This window comes from Schistocerca gregaria, unplaced genomic scaffold (genome assembly GCF_023897955.1).
Source record: "Schistocerca gregaria isolate iqSchGreg1 unplaced genomic scaffold, iqSchGreg1.2 ptg000445l, whole genome shotgun sequence".
NCBI lineage: Eukaryota > Metazoa > Arthropoda > Insecta > Orthoptera > Acrididae > Schistocerca > Schistocerca gregaria.
In genome coordinates this window covers 87394-101084 of record NW_026061867.1, presented here as the reverse complement: position 1 = coordinate 101084, position 13691 = coordinate 87394, and the positions used below count along the sequence as shown (strand labels likewise).

Here is a 13691-nt window from a genome sequence, read left to right as displayed (position 1 = left end):
CGTGCCCAGAAGCCACAGCTCATCTCCTCGTCTCACAACCGTCCACCAGGTGTCAGTGCAAGTGTCGCCTCTCTGGGCAGTGCAGATGTGATTATTTCAGCTTGCAGACGATGACGTGTAGCAATTAATGAGCAAACGCAAGTCAAACGTTTTACCGCGTGTATCTGCTAGATACTGCCCCACACACGTTGGAGAGGCTCACTCCTTCCTCTGCCTCGTTCTCTGCACACTAGTTGCACGTGGCATCGATATAGCACAGCTTTTCTAGCGTCAGCGAAGTCAATATTACATGAATCGAGTCGACATGTTTGCTAGTTACGACGATGGAAGCAGAAGAAATGTGTGTGGTACTTTACTGCATCTGCTGTTCGCCTTTCGGCGTCCCTGTGTTCTTTCAGACGAAGATGACTGTGAAATTGGCAACGGGGCAGACGTGCAAAAGAGGGGCGCTGTACGTCAGCCGAAATAGCTCAGTTGGGAGAGCGTTAGACTGAAGATCTAAAGGTCCCTGGTTCGATCCCGGGTTTCGGCACGGCTTCGTTTTGAAGCCGACGCCAATGGAATTGCTCTGACTTTGTGATAATGTAACTAGAGCCGAGAACGGACATGACTCTCTTCTGTAACTGTTCTGGTTGTCTAGTGCTTGCCATAAGAGGAACACAGTAGGCAACTCTCTGAGAAGTAAGAAAATAAAAAAACGTCCTACCGACTGCGTTCCCTGTTTTGTGCCAGGAGGTGAAGAACGTCTCCAGCGGAACCGTGAAATGAGCGAAAACGTGGGAAACATTGCATTCGAAGTGCTTGTGAATTTTCCAATTGCCCGATGAGTGTCGACAAAACACGTAAATCCTCTACTCCAACGTATGAGACGTAACGACTGCTGCAGTTTGTTTTTGCATCGTGTGTCAACATTGTTCGATGGTCTGTTACGAGCTTTGCGCGATAAGTTTGCAGACAGCATTCAGGCGACGTTTAACTACTAACAGCTCCATGCAGCGATTGCACAACAGTAAAGGACATGAGTCAATGTGTCGTTGTGCATCGTGAGATGTTTCATAAGGCGTTGTGAGCCCGGATAGCTCAGTCGGTAGAGCATTAGGCTTTTAACCTAAGGGTCCAGGGTTCAAGTCCCTGTTCGGGCGGAAATTTTAATAATTTGGTAGCGTTTCCTCTGGTAGTGGTGGAAACACTACGGAAAAGAATGCAGCAACGCCGTTTTCTGACACCACAGTGCTTTAAACGGTTCAATTTGCACGTGTCGGGAGAACGCTGCGTTCGGGGCAGCCGTGGCCGAGTGGTTAAGGCGTCTGACTCGAAAGTAGTTTCGAATCCCGCCGGCTGCGTGCGATTCTGCGTAAAGAGCAGCAAATACTTTCACACGCATGAATGAGCGTGCAAACCAATGACGCCATTCTAAACAAGACGAAAATTTCCGTTTAAGAATGCTGAGTTTCACGACGGCCGCTTCTTCCTGTGCCTACCGGTCCACCTCGCACTGACGATGTGACTGCAGGAAGCCGTCGCAGGCCCACGAGTGCGCCCCCGTCATTTTCTCGCGCCTTCGCCGAGTTCGTGAGTACACACACGTGCTTGAAATTGTTAGACAGAGTGAAGGTTCATTCCTTTTTAGGAATTGCAATTCAATCAGTCGAGTGCGGCAAAAGCAATGGCGCCGCGTTTCTTTTCAATGATCTCGCAGCTACTTGCAAGTATGTCCATCCCTTAAGACGCCAGAAAACTAGCGTCAGCGGCGCGTCAGTGGGAAGTCGGTGAAGTCGCCATTGGAGCCATAAGCCAGCAATTACGACATGCGAATCACTCGCACACGACGCAGCTGTATGACAATGCTCGTGCGTGGGTGCGGATAGCTCAGTCGGTAGAGCGTTAGGTTTTCAACCAAAGGGTCCTGGGTTCTAGTCCCTGTCGGGGCGAAAATTAATACACTTTCGTAACGTCTAATGTGCTGGCAGTGGAATCACTACAGAAAAGAGTGAGCCCATGCTGCCTTCTGCCATGAGATTGCTTGCAAAGGTGGGAGTTTCAGTTGTCGAGAGACGCTTCTGAGACGTGCAGTCGTGGCCGAGTGGTTAAGGCGTCTGACTTGAAATCAGATTCCCTCTGGGAGCGTAGGTTCGAGTCCTGCCGACTGCGGAAATTTTCTCGCTCTCAGAAGATGGACGTTCAGCTGCATCCTAGCAGTTGCGTCACTACTAAACACGTGGGCCACCAGCAAGGTGCAGTGTTCTTGGCTCCAGGGTGCAGCGCTACAGTCGTGCCCAGAAGCCACAGCTCATCTCCTCGTCTCACAACCGTCCACCAGGTGTCAGTGCAAGTGTCGCCTCTCTGGGCAGTGCAGATGTGATTATTTTAGCTTGCAGACGATGACGTGTAGCAATTAATGAGCAAACGCAAGTCAAACGTTTTACCGCGTGTATCTGCTAGATACTGCCTCACACACGTTGGAGAGGCTCACTCCTTCCTCTGCCTCGTTCTCTGCACACTAGTTGCACGTGGCATCGATATAGCACAGCTTTCCTAGCATCAGCGAAGTCAATATTACATGAATCGAGTCGACATGTTTGCTAGTTACGACGATGGAAGCAGAAGAAATGTGTGTGGTACTTTACTGCATCTGCTGTTCGCCTTTCGGCGTCCCTGTGTTCTTTCAGACGAAGATGACTGTGAAATTGACAACGGGGCAGACGTGCAAAAGAGGGGCGCTGTACGTCAGCCGAAATAGCTCAGTTGGGAGAGCGTTAGACTGAAGATGTAAAGGTCCCTGGCTCGATCCCGGGTTTCGGCACGGCTTCGTTTTGCAGCCGACGCCAATGGAATTGCTCTGACTTTGTGATAATGTAACTAGAGCCGAGAACGGACATGACTCTCTTCTGTAACTGTTCTGGTTGTCTAGTGCTTGCCATAAGAGGAACACAGTAGGCAACTCTCTGAGAAGTAAGAAAATAAAAAAACGTCCTACCGACTGCGTTCCCTGTTTTGTGCCAGGAGGCGAAGAACGTCTCCAGCGGAACCGTGAAATGAGCGAAAACGTGGGAAACATTGCATTCGAAGTGCTTGTGAATTTTCCAATTGCCCGATGAGTGTCGACAAAACACGTAAATCCTCTACTCCAACGTATGAGACGTAACGACTGCTGCAGTTTGTTTTTGCATCGTGTGTCAACATTGTTCGATGGTCTGTTACGAGCTTTGCGCGATAAGTTTGCAGACAGCATTCAGGCGACGTTTAACTACTAACAGCTCCATGCAGCGATTGCACAACAGTAAAGGACATGAGTCAATGTGTCGTTGTGCATCGTGAGATGTTTCATAAGGCGTTGTGAGCCCGGATAGCTCAGTCGGTAGAGCATTAGGCTTTTAACCTAAGGGTCCAGGGTTCAAGTCCCTGTTCGGGCGGAAATTTTAATAATTTGGTAGCGTTTCCTCTGGTAGTGGTGGAAACACTACGGAAAAGAATGCAGCAACGCCGTTTTCTGACACCACAGTGCTTTAAACGGTTCAATTTGCACGTGTCGGGAGAACGCTGCGTTCGGGGCAGCCGTGGCCGAGTGGTTAAGGCGTCTGACTCGAAAGTAGTTTCGAATCCCGCCGGCTGCGTGCGATTCTGCGTAAAGAGCAGCAAATACTTTCACACGCATGAATGAGCGTGCAAACCAATGACGCCATTCTAAACAAGACGAAAATTTCCGTTTAAGAATGCTGAGTTTCACGACGGCCGCTGCTTCCTGTGCCTACCGGTCCACCTCACACTGACGATGTGACTGCAGGAAGCCGTCGCAGGCCCACGAGTGCGCCCCCGTCATTTTATCGCGCCTTCGCCGAGTTCGTGAGTACACACACGTGCTTGAAATTGTTGGACAGAGCGAAGGTTCATTCCTTTTTAGGAATTGCAATTCAATCAGTCGAGTGCGGCAAAAGCAATGGCGCCGCGTTTCTTTTCAATGATCTCGCAGCTACTTGCAAGTATGTCCATCCCTTAAGACGCCAGAAAACTAGCGTCAGCGGCGCGTCAGTGGGAAGTCGGTGAAGTCGCCATTGGAGCCACAAGCCAGCAATTACGACATGCGAATCACTCGCACACGACGCAGCTGTATGACAATGCTCGTGCGTGGGTGCGGATAGCTCAGTCGGTAGAGCGTTAGGTTTTCAACCAAAGGGTCCTGGGTTCTAGTCCCTGTCGGGGCGAAAATTAATACACTTTCGTAACGTCTAATGTGCTGGCAGTGGAATCACTACAGAAAAGAGTGAGCCCATGCTGCCTTCTGCCATGAGATTGCTTGCAAAGGTGGGAGTTTCAGTTGTCGAGAGACGCTTCTGAGACGTGCAGTCGTGGCCGAGTGGTTAAGGCGTCTGACTTGAAATCAGATTCCCTCTGGGAGCGTAGGTTCGAGTCCTGCCGACTGCGGAAATTTTCTCGCTCTCAGAAGATGGACGTTCAGCTGCATCCTAGCAGTTGCGTCACTACTAAACACGTGGGCCGCCAGCAAGGTGCAGTGTTCTTGGCTCCAGGGTGCAGCGCTACAGTCGTGCCCAGAAGCCACAGCTCATCTCCTCGTCTCACAACCGTCCACCAGGTGTCAGTGCAAGTGTCGCCTCTCTGGGCAGTGCAGATGTGATTATTTCAGCTTGCAGACGATGACGTGTAGCAATTAATGAGCAAACGCAAGTCAAACGTTTTACCGCGTGTATCTGCTAGATACTGCCCCACACACGTTGGAGAGGCTCACTCCTTCCTCTGCCTCGTTCTCTGCACACTAGTTGCACGTGGCATCGATATAGCACAGCTTTTCTAGCGTCAGCGAAGTCAATATTACATGAATCGAGTCGACATGTTTGCTAGTTACGACGATGGAAGCAGAAGAAATGTGTGTGGTACTTTACTGCATCTGCTGTTCGCCTTTCGGCGTCCCTGTGTTCTTTCAGACGAAGATGACTGTGAAATTGGCAACGGGGCAGACGTGCAAAAGAGGAGCGCTGTACGTCAGCCGAAATAGCTCAGTTGGGAGAGCGTTAGACTGAAGATCTAAAGGTCCCTGGTTCGATCCCGGGTTTCGGCACGGCTTCGTTTTGAAGCCGACGCCAATGGAATTGCTCTGACTTTGTGATAATGTAACTAGAGCCGAGAACGGACATGACTCTCTTCTGTAACTGTTCTGGTTGTCTAGTGCTTGCCATAAGAGGAACACAGTAGGCAACTCTCTGAGAAGTAAGAAAATAAAAAAACGTCCTACCGACTGCGTTCCCTGTTTTGTGCCAGGAGGTGAAGAACGTCTCCAGCGGAACCGTGAAATGAGCGAAAACGTGGGAAACATTGCATTCGAAGTGCTTGTGAATTTTCCAATTGCCCGATGAGTGTCGACAAAACACGTAAATCCTCTACTCCAACGTATGAGACGTAACGACTGCTGCAGTTTGTTTTTGCATCGTGTGTCAACATTGTTCGATGGTCTGTTACGAGCTTTGCGCGATAAGTTTGCAGACAGCATTCAGGCGACGTTTAACTACTAACAGCTCCATGCAGCGATTGCACAACAGTAAAGGACATGAGTCAATGTGTCGTTGTGCATCGTGAGATGTTTCATAAGGCGTTGTGAGCCCGGATAGCTCAGTCGGTAGAGCATTAGGCTTTTAACCTAAGGGTCCAGGGTTGAAGTCCCTGTTCGGGCGGAAATTTTAATAATTTGGTAGCGTTTCCTCTGGTAGTGGTGGAAACACTACGGAAAAGAATGCAGCAACGCCGTTTTCTGACACCACAGTGCTTTAAACGGTTCAATTTGCACGTGTCGGGAGAACGCTGCGTTCGGGGCAGCCGTGGCCGAGTGGTTAAGGCGTCTGACTCGAAAGTAGTTTCGAATCCCGCCGGCTGCGTGCGATTCTGCGTAAAGAGCAGCAAATACTTTCACACGCATGAATGAGCGTGCAAACCAATGACGCCATTCTAAACAAGACGAAAATTTCCGTTTAAGAATGCTGAGTTTCACGACGGCCGCTGCTTCCTGTGCCTACCGGTCCACCTCGCACTGACGATGTGACTGCAGGAAGCCGTCGCAGGCCCACGAGTGCGCCCCCGTCATTTTCTCGCGCCTTCGCCGAGTTCGTGAGTACACACACGTGCTTGAAATTGTTGGACAGAGCGAAGGTTCATTCCTTTTTAGGAATTGCAATTCAATCAGTCGAGTGCGGCAAAAGCAATGGCGCCGCGTTTCTTTTCAATGATCTCGCAGCTACTTGCAAGTATGTCCATCCCTTAAGACGCCAGAAAACTAGCGTCAGCGGCGCGTCAGTGGGAAGTCGGTGAAGTCGCCATTGGAGCCACAAGCCAGCAATTACGACATGCGAATCACTCGCACACGACGCAGCTGTATGACAATGCTCGTGCGTGGGTGCGGATAGCTCAGTCGGTAGAGCGTTAGGTTTTCAACCAAAGGGTCCTGGGTTCTAGTCCCTGTCGGGGCGAAAATTAATACACTTTCGTAACGTCTAATGTGCTGGCAGTGGAATCACTACAGAAAAGAGTGAGCCCATGCTGCCTTCTGCCATGAGATTGCTTGCAAAGGTGGGAGTTTCAGTTGTCGAGAGACGCTTCTGAGACGTGCAGTCGTGGCCGAGTGGTTAAGGCGTCTGACTTGAAATCAGATTCCCTCTGGGAGCGTAGGTTCGAGTCCTGCCGACTGCGGAAATTTTCTCGCTCTCAGAAGATGGACGTTCAGCTGCATCCTAGCAGTTGCGTCACTACTAAACACGTGGGCCGCCAGCAAGGTGCAGTGTTCTTGGCTCCAGGGTGCAGCGCTACAGTCGTGCCCAGAAGCCACAGCTCATCTCCTCGTCTCACAACCGTCCACCAGGTGTCAGTGCAAGTGTCGCCTCTCTGGGCAGTGCAGATGTGATTATTTCAGCTTGCAGACGATGACGTGTAGCAATTAATGAGCAAACGCAAGTCAAACGTTTTACCGCGTGTATCTGCTAGATACTGCCCCACACACGTTGGAGAGGCTCACTCCTTCCTCTGCCTCGTTCTCTGCACACTAGTTGCACGTGGCATCGATATAGCACAGCTTTTCTAGCATCAGCGAAGTCAATATTACATGAATCGAGTCGACATGTTTGCTAGTTACGACGATGGAAGCAGAAGAAATGTGTGTGGTACTTTACTGCATCTGCTGTTCGCCTTTCGGCGTCCCTGTGTTCTTTCAGACGAAGATGACTGTGAAATTGGCAACGGGGCAGACGTGCAAAAGAGGGGCGCTGTACGTCAGCCGAAATACCTCAGTTGGGAGAGCGTTAGACTGAAGATCTAAAGGTCCCTGGTTCGATCCCGGGTTTCGGCACGGCTTCGTTTTGAAGCCGACGCCAATGGAATTGCTCTGACTTTGTGATAATGTAACTAGAGCCGAGAACGGACATGACTCTCTTCTGTAACTGTTCTGGTTGTCTAGTGCTTGCCATAAGAGGAACACAGTAGGCAACTCTCTGAGAAGTAAGAAAATAAAAAAACGTCCTACCGACTGCGTTCCCTGTTTTGTGCCAGGAGGTGAAGAACGTCTCCAGCGGAACCGTGAAATGAGCGAAAACGTGGGAAACATTGCATTCGAAGTGCTTGTGAATTTTCCAATTGCCCGATGAGTGTCGACAAAACACGTAAATCCTCTACTCCAACGTATGAGACGTAACGACTGCTGCAGTTTGTTTTTGCATCGTGTGTCAACATTGTTCGATGGTCTGTTACGAGCTTTGCGCGATAAGTTTGCAGACAGCATTCAGGCGACGTTTAACTACTAACAGCTCCATGCAGCGATTGCACAACAGTAAAGGACATGAGTCAATGTGTCGTTGTGCATCGTGAGATGTTTCATAAGGCGTTGTGAGCCCGGATAGCTCAGTCGGTAGAGCATTAGGCTTTTAACCTAAGGGTCCAGGGTTGAAGTCCCTGTTCGGGCGGAAATTTTAATAATTTGGTAGCGTTTCCTCTGGTAGTGGTGGAAACACTACGGAAAAGAATGCAGCAACGCCGTTTTCTGACACCACAGTGCTTTAAACGGTTCAATTTGCACGTGTCGGGAGAACGCTGCGTTCGGGGCAGCCGTGGCCGAGTGGTTAAGGCGTCCGACTCGAAAGTAGTTTCGAATCCCGCCGGCTGCGTGCGATTCTGCGTAAAGAGCAGCAAATACTTTCACACGCATGAATGAGCGTGCAAACCAATGACGCCATTCTAAACAAGACGAAAATTTCCGTTTAAGAATGCTGAGTTTCACGACGGCCGCTGCTTCCTGTGCCTACCGGTCCACCTCGCACTGACGATGTGACTGCAGGAAGCCGTCGCAGGCCCACGAGTGCGCCCCCGTCATTTTCTCGCGCCTTCGCCGAGTTCGTGAGTACACACACGTGCTTGAAATTGTTGGACAGAGCGAAGGTTCATTCCTTTTTAGGAATTGCAATTCAATCAGTCGAGTGCGGCAAAAGCAATGGCGCCGCGTTTCTTTTCAATGATCTCGCAGCTACTTGCAAGTATGTCCATCCCTTAAGACGCCAGAAAACTAGCGTCAGCGGCGCGTCAGTGGGAAGTCGGTGAAGTCGCCATTGGAGCCACAAGCCAGCAATTACGACATGCGAATCACTCGCACACGACGCAGCTGTATGACAATGCTCGTGCGTGGGTGCGGATAGCTCAGTCGGTAGAGCGTTAGGTTTTCAACCAAAGGGTCCTGGGTTCTAGTCCCTGTCGGGGCGAAAATTAATACACTTTCGTAACGTCTAATGTGCTGGCAGTGGAATCACTACAGAAAAGAGTGAGCCCATGCTGCCTTCTGCCATGAGATTGCTTGCAAAGGTGGGAGTTTCAGTTGTCGAGAGACGCTTCTGAGACGTGCAGTCGTGGCCGAGTGGTTAAGGCGTCTGACTTGAAATCAGATTCCCTCTGGGAGCGTAGGTTCGAGTCCTGCCGACTGCGGAAATTTTCTCGCTCTCAGAAGATGGACGTTCAGCTGCATCCTAGCAGTTGCGTCACTACTAAACACGTGGGCCGCCAGCAAGGTGCAGTGTTCTTGGCTCCAGGGTGCAGCGCTACAGTCGTGCCCAGAAGCCACAGCTCATCTCTTCGTCTCACAACCGTCCACCAGGTGTCAGTGCAAGTGTCGCCTCTCTGGGCAGTGCAGATGTGATTATTTCAGCTTGCAGACGATGACGTGTAGCAATTAATGAGCAAACGCAAGTCAAACGTTTTACCGCGTGTATCTGCTAGATACTGCCCCACACACGTTGGAGAGGCTCACTCCTTCCTCTGCCTCGTTCTCTGCACACTAGTTGCACGTGGCATCGATATAGCACAGCTTTTCTAGCATCAGCGAAGTCAATATTACATGAATCGAGTCGACATGTTTGCTAGTTACGACGATGGAAGCAGAAGAAATGTGTGTGGTACTTTACTGCATCTGCTGTTCGCCTTTCGGCGTCCCTGTGTTCTTTCAGACGAAGATGACTGTGAAATTGGCAACGGGGCAGACGTGCAAAAGAGGGGCGCTGTACGTCAGCCGAAATACCTCAGTTGGGAGAGCGTTAGACTGAAGATCTAAAGGTCCCTGGTTCGATCCCGGGTTTCGGCACGGCTTCGTTTTGAAGCCGACGCCAATGGAATTGCTCTGACTTTGTGATAATGTAACTAGAGCCGAGAACGGACATGACTCTCTTCTGTAACTGTTCTGGTTGTCTAGTGCTTGCCATAAGAGGAACACAGTAGGCAACTCTCTGAGAAGTAAGAAAATAAAAAAACGTCCTACCGACTGCGTTCCCTGTTTTGTGCCAGGAGGTGAAGAACGTCTCCAGCGGAACCGTGAAATGAGCGAAAACGTGGGAAACATTGCATTCGAAGTGCTTGTGAATTTTCCAATTGCCCGATGAGTGTCGACAAAACACGTAAATCCTCTACTCCAACGTATGAGACGTAACGACTGCTGCAGTTTGTTTTTGCATCGTGTGTCAACATTGTTCGATGGTCTGTTACGAGCTTTGCGCGATAAGTTTGCAGACAGCATTCAGGCGACGTTTAACTACTAACAGCTCCATGCAGCGATTGCACAACAGTAAAGGACATGAGTCAATGTGTCGTTGTGCATCGTGAGATGTTTCATAAGGCGTTGTGAGCCCGGATAGCTCAGTCGGTAGAGCATTAGGCTTTTAACCTAAGGGTCCAGGGTTCAAGTCCCTGTTCGGGCGGAAATTTTAATAATTTGGTAGCGTTTCCTCTGGTAGTGGTGGAAACACTACGGAAAAGAATGCAGCAACGCCGTTTTCTGACACCACAGTGCTTTAAACGGTTCAATTTGCACGTGTCGGGAGAACGCTGCGTTCGGGGCAGCCGTGGCCGAGTGGTTAAGGCGTCCGACTCGAAAGTAGTTTCGAATCCCGCCGGCTGCGTGCGATTCTGCGTAAAGAGCAGCAAATACTTTCACACGCATGAATGAGCGTGCAAACCAATGACGCCATTCTAAACAAGACGAAAATTTCCGTTTAAGAATGCTGAGTTTCACGACGGCCGCTGCTTCCTGTGCCTACCGGTCCACCTCGCACTGACGATGTGACTGCAGGAAGCCGTCGCAGGCCCACGAGTGCGCCCCCGTCATTTTCTCGCGCCTTCGCCGAGTTCGTGAGTACACACACGTGCTTGAAATTGTTGGACAGAGCGAAGGTTCATTCCTTTTTAGGAATTGCAATTCAATCAGTCGAGTGCGGCAAAAGCAATGGCGCCGCGTTTCTTTTCAATGATCTCGCAGCTACTTGCAAGTATGTCCATCCCTTAAGACGCCAGAAAACTAGCGTCAGCGGCGCGTCAGTGGGAAGTCGGTGAAGTCGCCATTGGAGCCATAAGCCAGCAATTACGACATGCGAATCACTCGCACACGACGCAGCTGTATGACAATGCTCGTGCGTGGGTGCGGATAGCTCAGTCGGTAGAGCGTTAGGTTTTCAACCAAAGGGTCCTGGGTTCTAGTCCCTGTGGGGGCGAAAATTAATACACTTTCGTAACGTCTAATGTGCTGGCAGTGGAATCACTACAGAAAAGAGTGAGCCCATGCTGCCTTCTGCCATGAGATTGCTTGCAAAGGTGGGAGTTTCAGTTGTCGAGAGACGCTTCTGAGACGTGCAGTCGTGGCCGAGTGGTTAAGGCGTCTGACTTGAAATCAGATTCCCTCTGGGAGCGTAGGTTCGAGTCCTGCCGACTGCGGAAATTTTCTCGCTCTCAGAAGATGGACGTTCAGCTGCATCCTAGCAGTTGCGTCACTACTAAACACGTGGGCCGCCAGCAAGGTGCAGTGTTCTTGGCTCCAGGGTGCAGCGCTACAGTCGTGCCCAGAAGCCACAGCTCATCTCCTCGTCTCACAACCGTCCACCAGGTGTCAGTGCAAGTGTCGCCTCTCTGGGCAGTGCAGATGTGATTATTTCAGCTTGCAGACGATGACGTGTAGCAATTAATGAGCAAACGCAAGTCAAACGTTTTACCGCGTGTATCTGCTAGATACTGCCCCACACACGTTGGAGAGGCTCACTCCTTCCTCTGCCTCGTTCTCTGCACACTAGTTGCACGTGGCATCGATATAGCACAGCTTTTCTAGCGTCAGCGAAGTCAATATTACATGAATCGAGTCGACATGTTTGCTAGTTACGACGATGGAAGCAGAAGAAATGTGTGTGGTACTTTACTGCATCTGCTGTTCGCCTTTCGGCGTCCCTGTGTTCTTTCAGACGAAGATGACTGTGAAATTGGCAACGGGGCAGACGTGCAAAAGAGGGGCGCTGTACGTCAGCCGAAATAGCTCAGTTGGGAGAGCGTTAGACTGAAGATCTAAAGGTCCCTGGTTCGATCCCGGGTTTCGGCACGGCTTCGTTTTGAAGCCGACGCCAATGGAATTGCTCTGACTTTGTGATAATGTAACTAGAGCCGAGAACGGACATGACTCTCTTCTGTAACTGTTCTGGTTGTCTAGTGCTTGCCATAAGAGGAACACAGTAGGCAACTCTCTGAGAAGTAAGAAAATAAAAAAACGTCCTACCGACTGCGTTCCCTGTTTTGTGCCAGGAGGTGAAGAACGTCTCCAGCGGAACCGTGAAATGAGCGAAAACGTGGGAAACATTGCATTCGAAGTGCTTGTGAATTTTCCAATTGCCCGATGAGTGTCGACAAAACACGTAAATCCTCTACTCCAACGTATGAGACGTAACGACTGCTGCAGTTTGTTTTTGCATCGTGTGTCAACATTGTTCGATGGTCTGTTACGAGCTTTGCGCGATAAGTTTGCAGACAGCATTCAGGCGACGTTTAACTACTAACAGCTCCATGCAGCGATTGCACAACAGTAAAGGACATGAGTCAATGTGTCGTTGTGCATCGTGAGATGTTTCATAAGGCGTTGTGAGCCCGGATAGCTCAGTCGGTAGAGCATTAGGCTTTTAACCTAAGGGTCCAGGGTTCAAGTCCCTGTTCGGGCGGAAATTTTAATAATTTGGTAGCGTTTCCTCTGGTAGTGGTGGAAACACTACGGAAAAGAATGCAGCAACGCCGTTTTCTGACACCACAGTGCTTTAAACGGTTCAATTTGCACGTGTCGGGAGAACGCTGCGTTCGGGGCAGCCGTGGCCGAGTGGTTAAGGCGTCCGACTCGAAAGTAGTTTCGAATCCCGCCGGCTGCGTGCGATTCTGCGTAAAGAGCAGCAAATACTTTCACACGCATGAATGAGCGTGCAAACCAATGACGCCATTCTAAACAAGACGAAAATTTCCGTTTAAGAATGCTGAGTTTCACGACGGCCGCTGCTTCCTGTGCCTACCGGTCCACCTCGCACTGACGATGTGACTGCAGGAAGCCGTCGCAGGCCCACGAGTGCGCCCCCGTCATTTTCTCGCGCCTTCGCCGAGTTCGTGAGTACACACACGTGCTTGAAATTGTTAGACAGAGTGAAGGTTCATTCCTTTTTAGGAATTGCAATTCAATCAGTCGAGTGCGGCAAAAGCAATGGCGCCGCGTTTCTTTTCAATGATCTCGCAGCTACTTGCAAGTATGTCCATCCCTTAAGACGCCAGAAAACTAGCGTCAGCGGCGCGTCAGTGGGAAGTCGGTGAAGTCGCCATTGGAGCCATAAGCCAGCAATTACGACATGCGAATCACTCGCACACGACGCAGCTGTATGACAATGCTCGTGCGTGGGTGCGGATAGCTCAGTCGGTAGAGCGTTAGGTTTTCAACCAAAGGGTCCTGGGTTCTAGTCCCTGTGGGGGCGAAAATTAATACACTTTCGTAACGTCTAATGTGCTGGCAGTGGAATCACTACAGAAAAGAGTGAGCCCATGCTGCCTTCTGCCATGAGATTGCTTGCAAAGGTGGGAGTTTCAGTTGTCGAGAGACGCTTCTGAGACGTGCAGTCGTGGCCGAGTGGTTAAGGCGTCTGACTTGAAATCAGATTCCCTCTGGGAGCGTAGGTTCGAGTCCTGCCGACTGCGGAAATTTTCTCGCTCTCAGAAGATGGACGTTCAGCTGCATCCTAGCAGTTGCGTCACTACTAAACACGTGGGCCGCCAGCAAGGTGCAGTGTTCTTGGCTCCAGGGTGCAGCGCTACAGTCGTGCCCAGAAGCCACAGCTCATCTCCTCGTCTCACAACCGTCCACCAGGTGTCAGTGCAAGTGT

General features: G+C 50.5%; 18 non-coding genes across 18 annotated transcripts; all 18 read left to right on the top strand.

The window, feature by feature from the left end:
* The first annotated feature begins 459 nt into the window (after positions 1 to 459).
* Trnaf-gaa (transfer RNA phenylalanine (anticodon GAA)) lies at positions 460 to 532 on the top strand. The gene has a single exon. It is a non-coding gene; the product is annotated as a tRNA-Phe (tRNA).
* Positions 533 to 1069: 537 nt separating this feature from the next.
* Positions 1070 to 1142, top strand: Trnak-uuu (transfer RNA lysine (anticodon UUU)). The gene has a single exon. It is a non-coding gene; the product is annotated as a tRNA-Lys (tRNA).
* Positions 1143 to 2069: 927 nt separating this feature from the next.
* Trnas-uga (transfer RNA serine (anticodon UGA)) lies at positions 2070 to 2151 on the top strand. The gene has a single exon. It is a non-coding gene; the product is annotated as a tRNA-Ser (tRNA).
* A 579-nt stretch (positions 2152 to 2730) lies between these two features.
* On the top strand, positions 2731 to 2803 carry Trnaf-gaa (transfer RNA phenylalanine (anticodon GAA)). The gene has a single exon. It is a non-coding gene; the product is annotated as a tRNA-Phe (tRNA).
* A 537-nt stretch (positions 2804 to 3340) lies between these two features.
* Positions 3341 to 3413, top strand: Trnak-uuu (transfer RNA lysine (anticodon UUU)). Its single transcript has one exon. It is a non-coding gene; the product is annotated as a tRNA-Lys (tRNA).
* A 927-nt stretch (positions 3414 to 4340) lies between these two features.
* Positions 4341 to 4422, top strand: Trnas-uga (transfer RNA serine (anticodon UGA)). The gene has a single exon. It is a non-coding gene; the product is annotated as a tRNA-Ser (tRNA).
* A 579-nt stretch (positions 4423 to 5001) lies between these two features.
* Positions 5002 to 5074, top strand: Trnaf-gaa (transfer RNA phenylalanine (anticodon GAA)). Its single transcript has one exon. It is a non-coding gene; the product is annotated as a tRNA-Phe (tRNA).
* Positions 5075 to 5611: 537 nt separating this feature from the next.
* Trnak-uuu (transfer RNA lysine (anticodon UUU)) lies at positions 5612 to 5684 on the top strand. Its single transcript has one exon. It is a non-coding gene; the product is annotated as a tRNA-Lys (tRNA).
* A 927-nt stretch (positions 5685 to 6611) lies between these two features.
* Trnas-uga (transfer RNA serine (anticodon UGA)) lies at positions 6612 to 6693 on the top strand. The gene has a single exon. It is a non-coding gene; the product is annotated as a tRNA-Ser (tRNA).
* Positions 6694 to 7272: 579 nt separating this feature from the next.
* Positions 7273 to 7345, top strand: Trnaf-gaa (transfer RNA phenylalanine (anticodon GAA)). The gene has a single exon. It is a non-coding gene; the product is annotated as a tRNA-Phe (tRNA).
* Positions 7346 to 7882: 537 nt separating this feature from the next.
* On the top strand, positions 7883 to 7955 carry Trnak-uuu (transfer RNA lysine (anticodon UUU)). The gene has a single exon. It is a non-coding gene; the product is annotated as a tRNA-Lys (tRNA).
* A 927-nt stretch (positions 7956 to 8882) lies between these two features.
* Trnas-uga (transfer RNA serine (anticodon UGA)) lies at positions 8883 to 8964 on the top strand. The gene has a single exon. It is a non-coding gene; the product is annotated as a tRNA-Ser (tRNA).
* A 579-nt stretch (positions 8965 to 9543) lies between these two features.
* Positions 9544 to 9616, top strand: Trnaf-gaa (transfer RNA phenylalanine (anticodon GAA)). The gene has a single exon. It is a non-coding gene; the product is annotated as a tRNA-Phe (tRNA).
* Positions 9617 to 10153: 537 nt separating this feature from the next.
* On the top strand, positions 10154 to 10226 carry Trnak-uuu (transfer RNA lysine (anticodon UUU)). The gene has a single exon. It is a non-coding gene; the product is annotated as a tRNA-Lys (tRNA).
* A 927-nt stretch (positions 10227 to 11153) lies between these two features.
* Trnas-uga (transfer RNA serine (anticodon UGA)) lies at positions 11154 to 11235 on the top strand. Its single transcript has one exon. It is a non-coding gene; the product is annotated as a tRNA-Ser (tRNA).
* Positions 11236 to 11814: 579 nt separating this feature from the next.
* On the top strand, positions 11815 to 11887 carry Trnaf-gaa (transfer RNA phenylalanine (anticodon GAA)). Its single transcript has one exon. It is a non-coding gene; the product is annotated as a tRNA-Phe (tRNA).
* A 537-nt stretch (positions 11888 to 12424) lies between these two features.
* Positions 12425 to 12497, top strand: Trnak-uuu (transfer RNA lysine (anticodon UUU)). Its single transcript has one exon. It is a non-coding gene; the product is annotated as a tRNA-Lys (tRNA).
* A 927-nt stretch (positions 12498 to 13424) lies between these two features.
* Positions 13425 to 13506, top strand: Trnas-uga (transfer RNA serine (anticodon UGA)). The gene has a single exon. It is a non-coding gene; the product is annotated as a tRNA-Ser (tRNA).
* Positions 13507 to 13691: the final 185 nt, after the last annotated feature.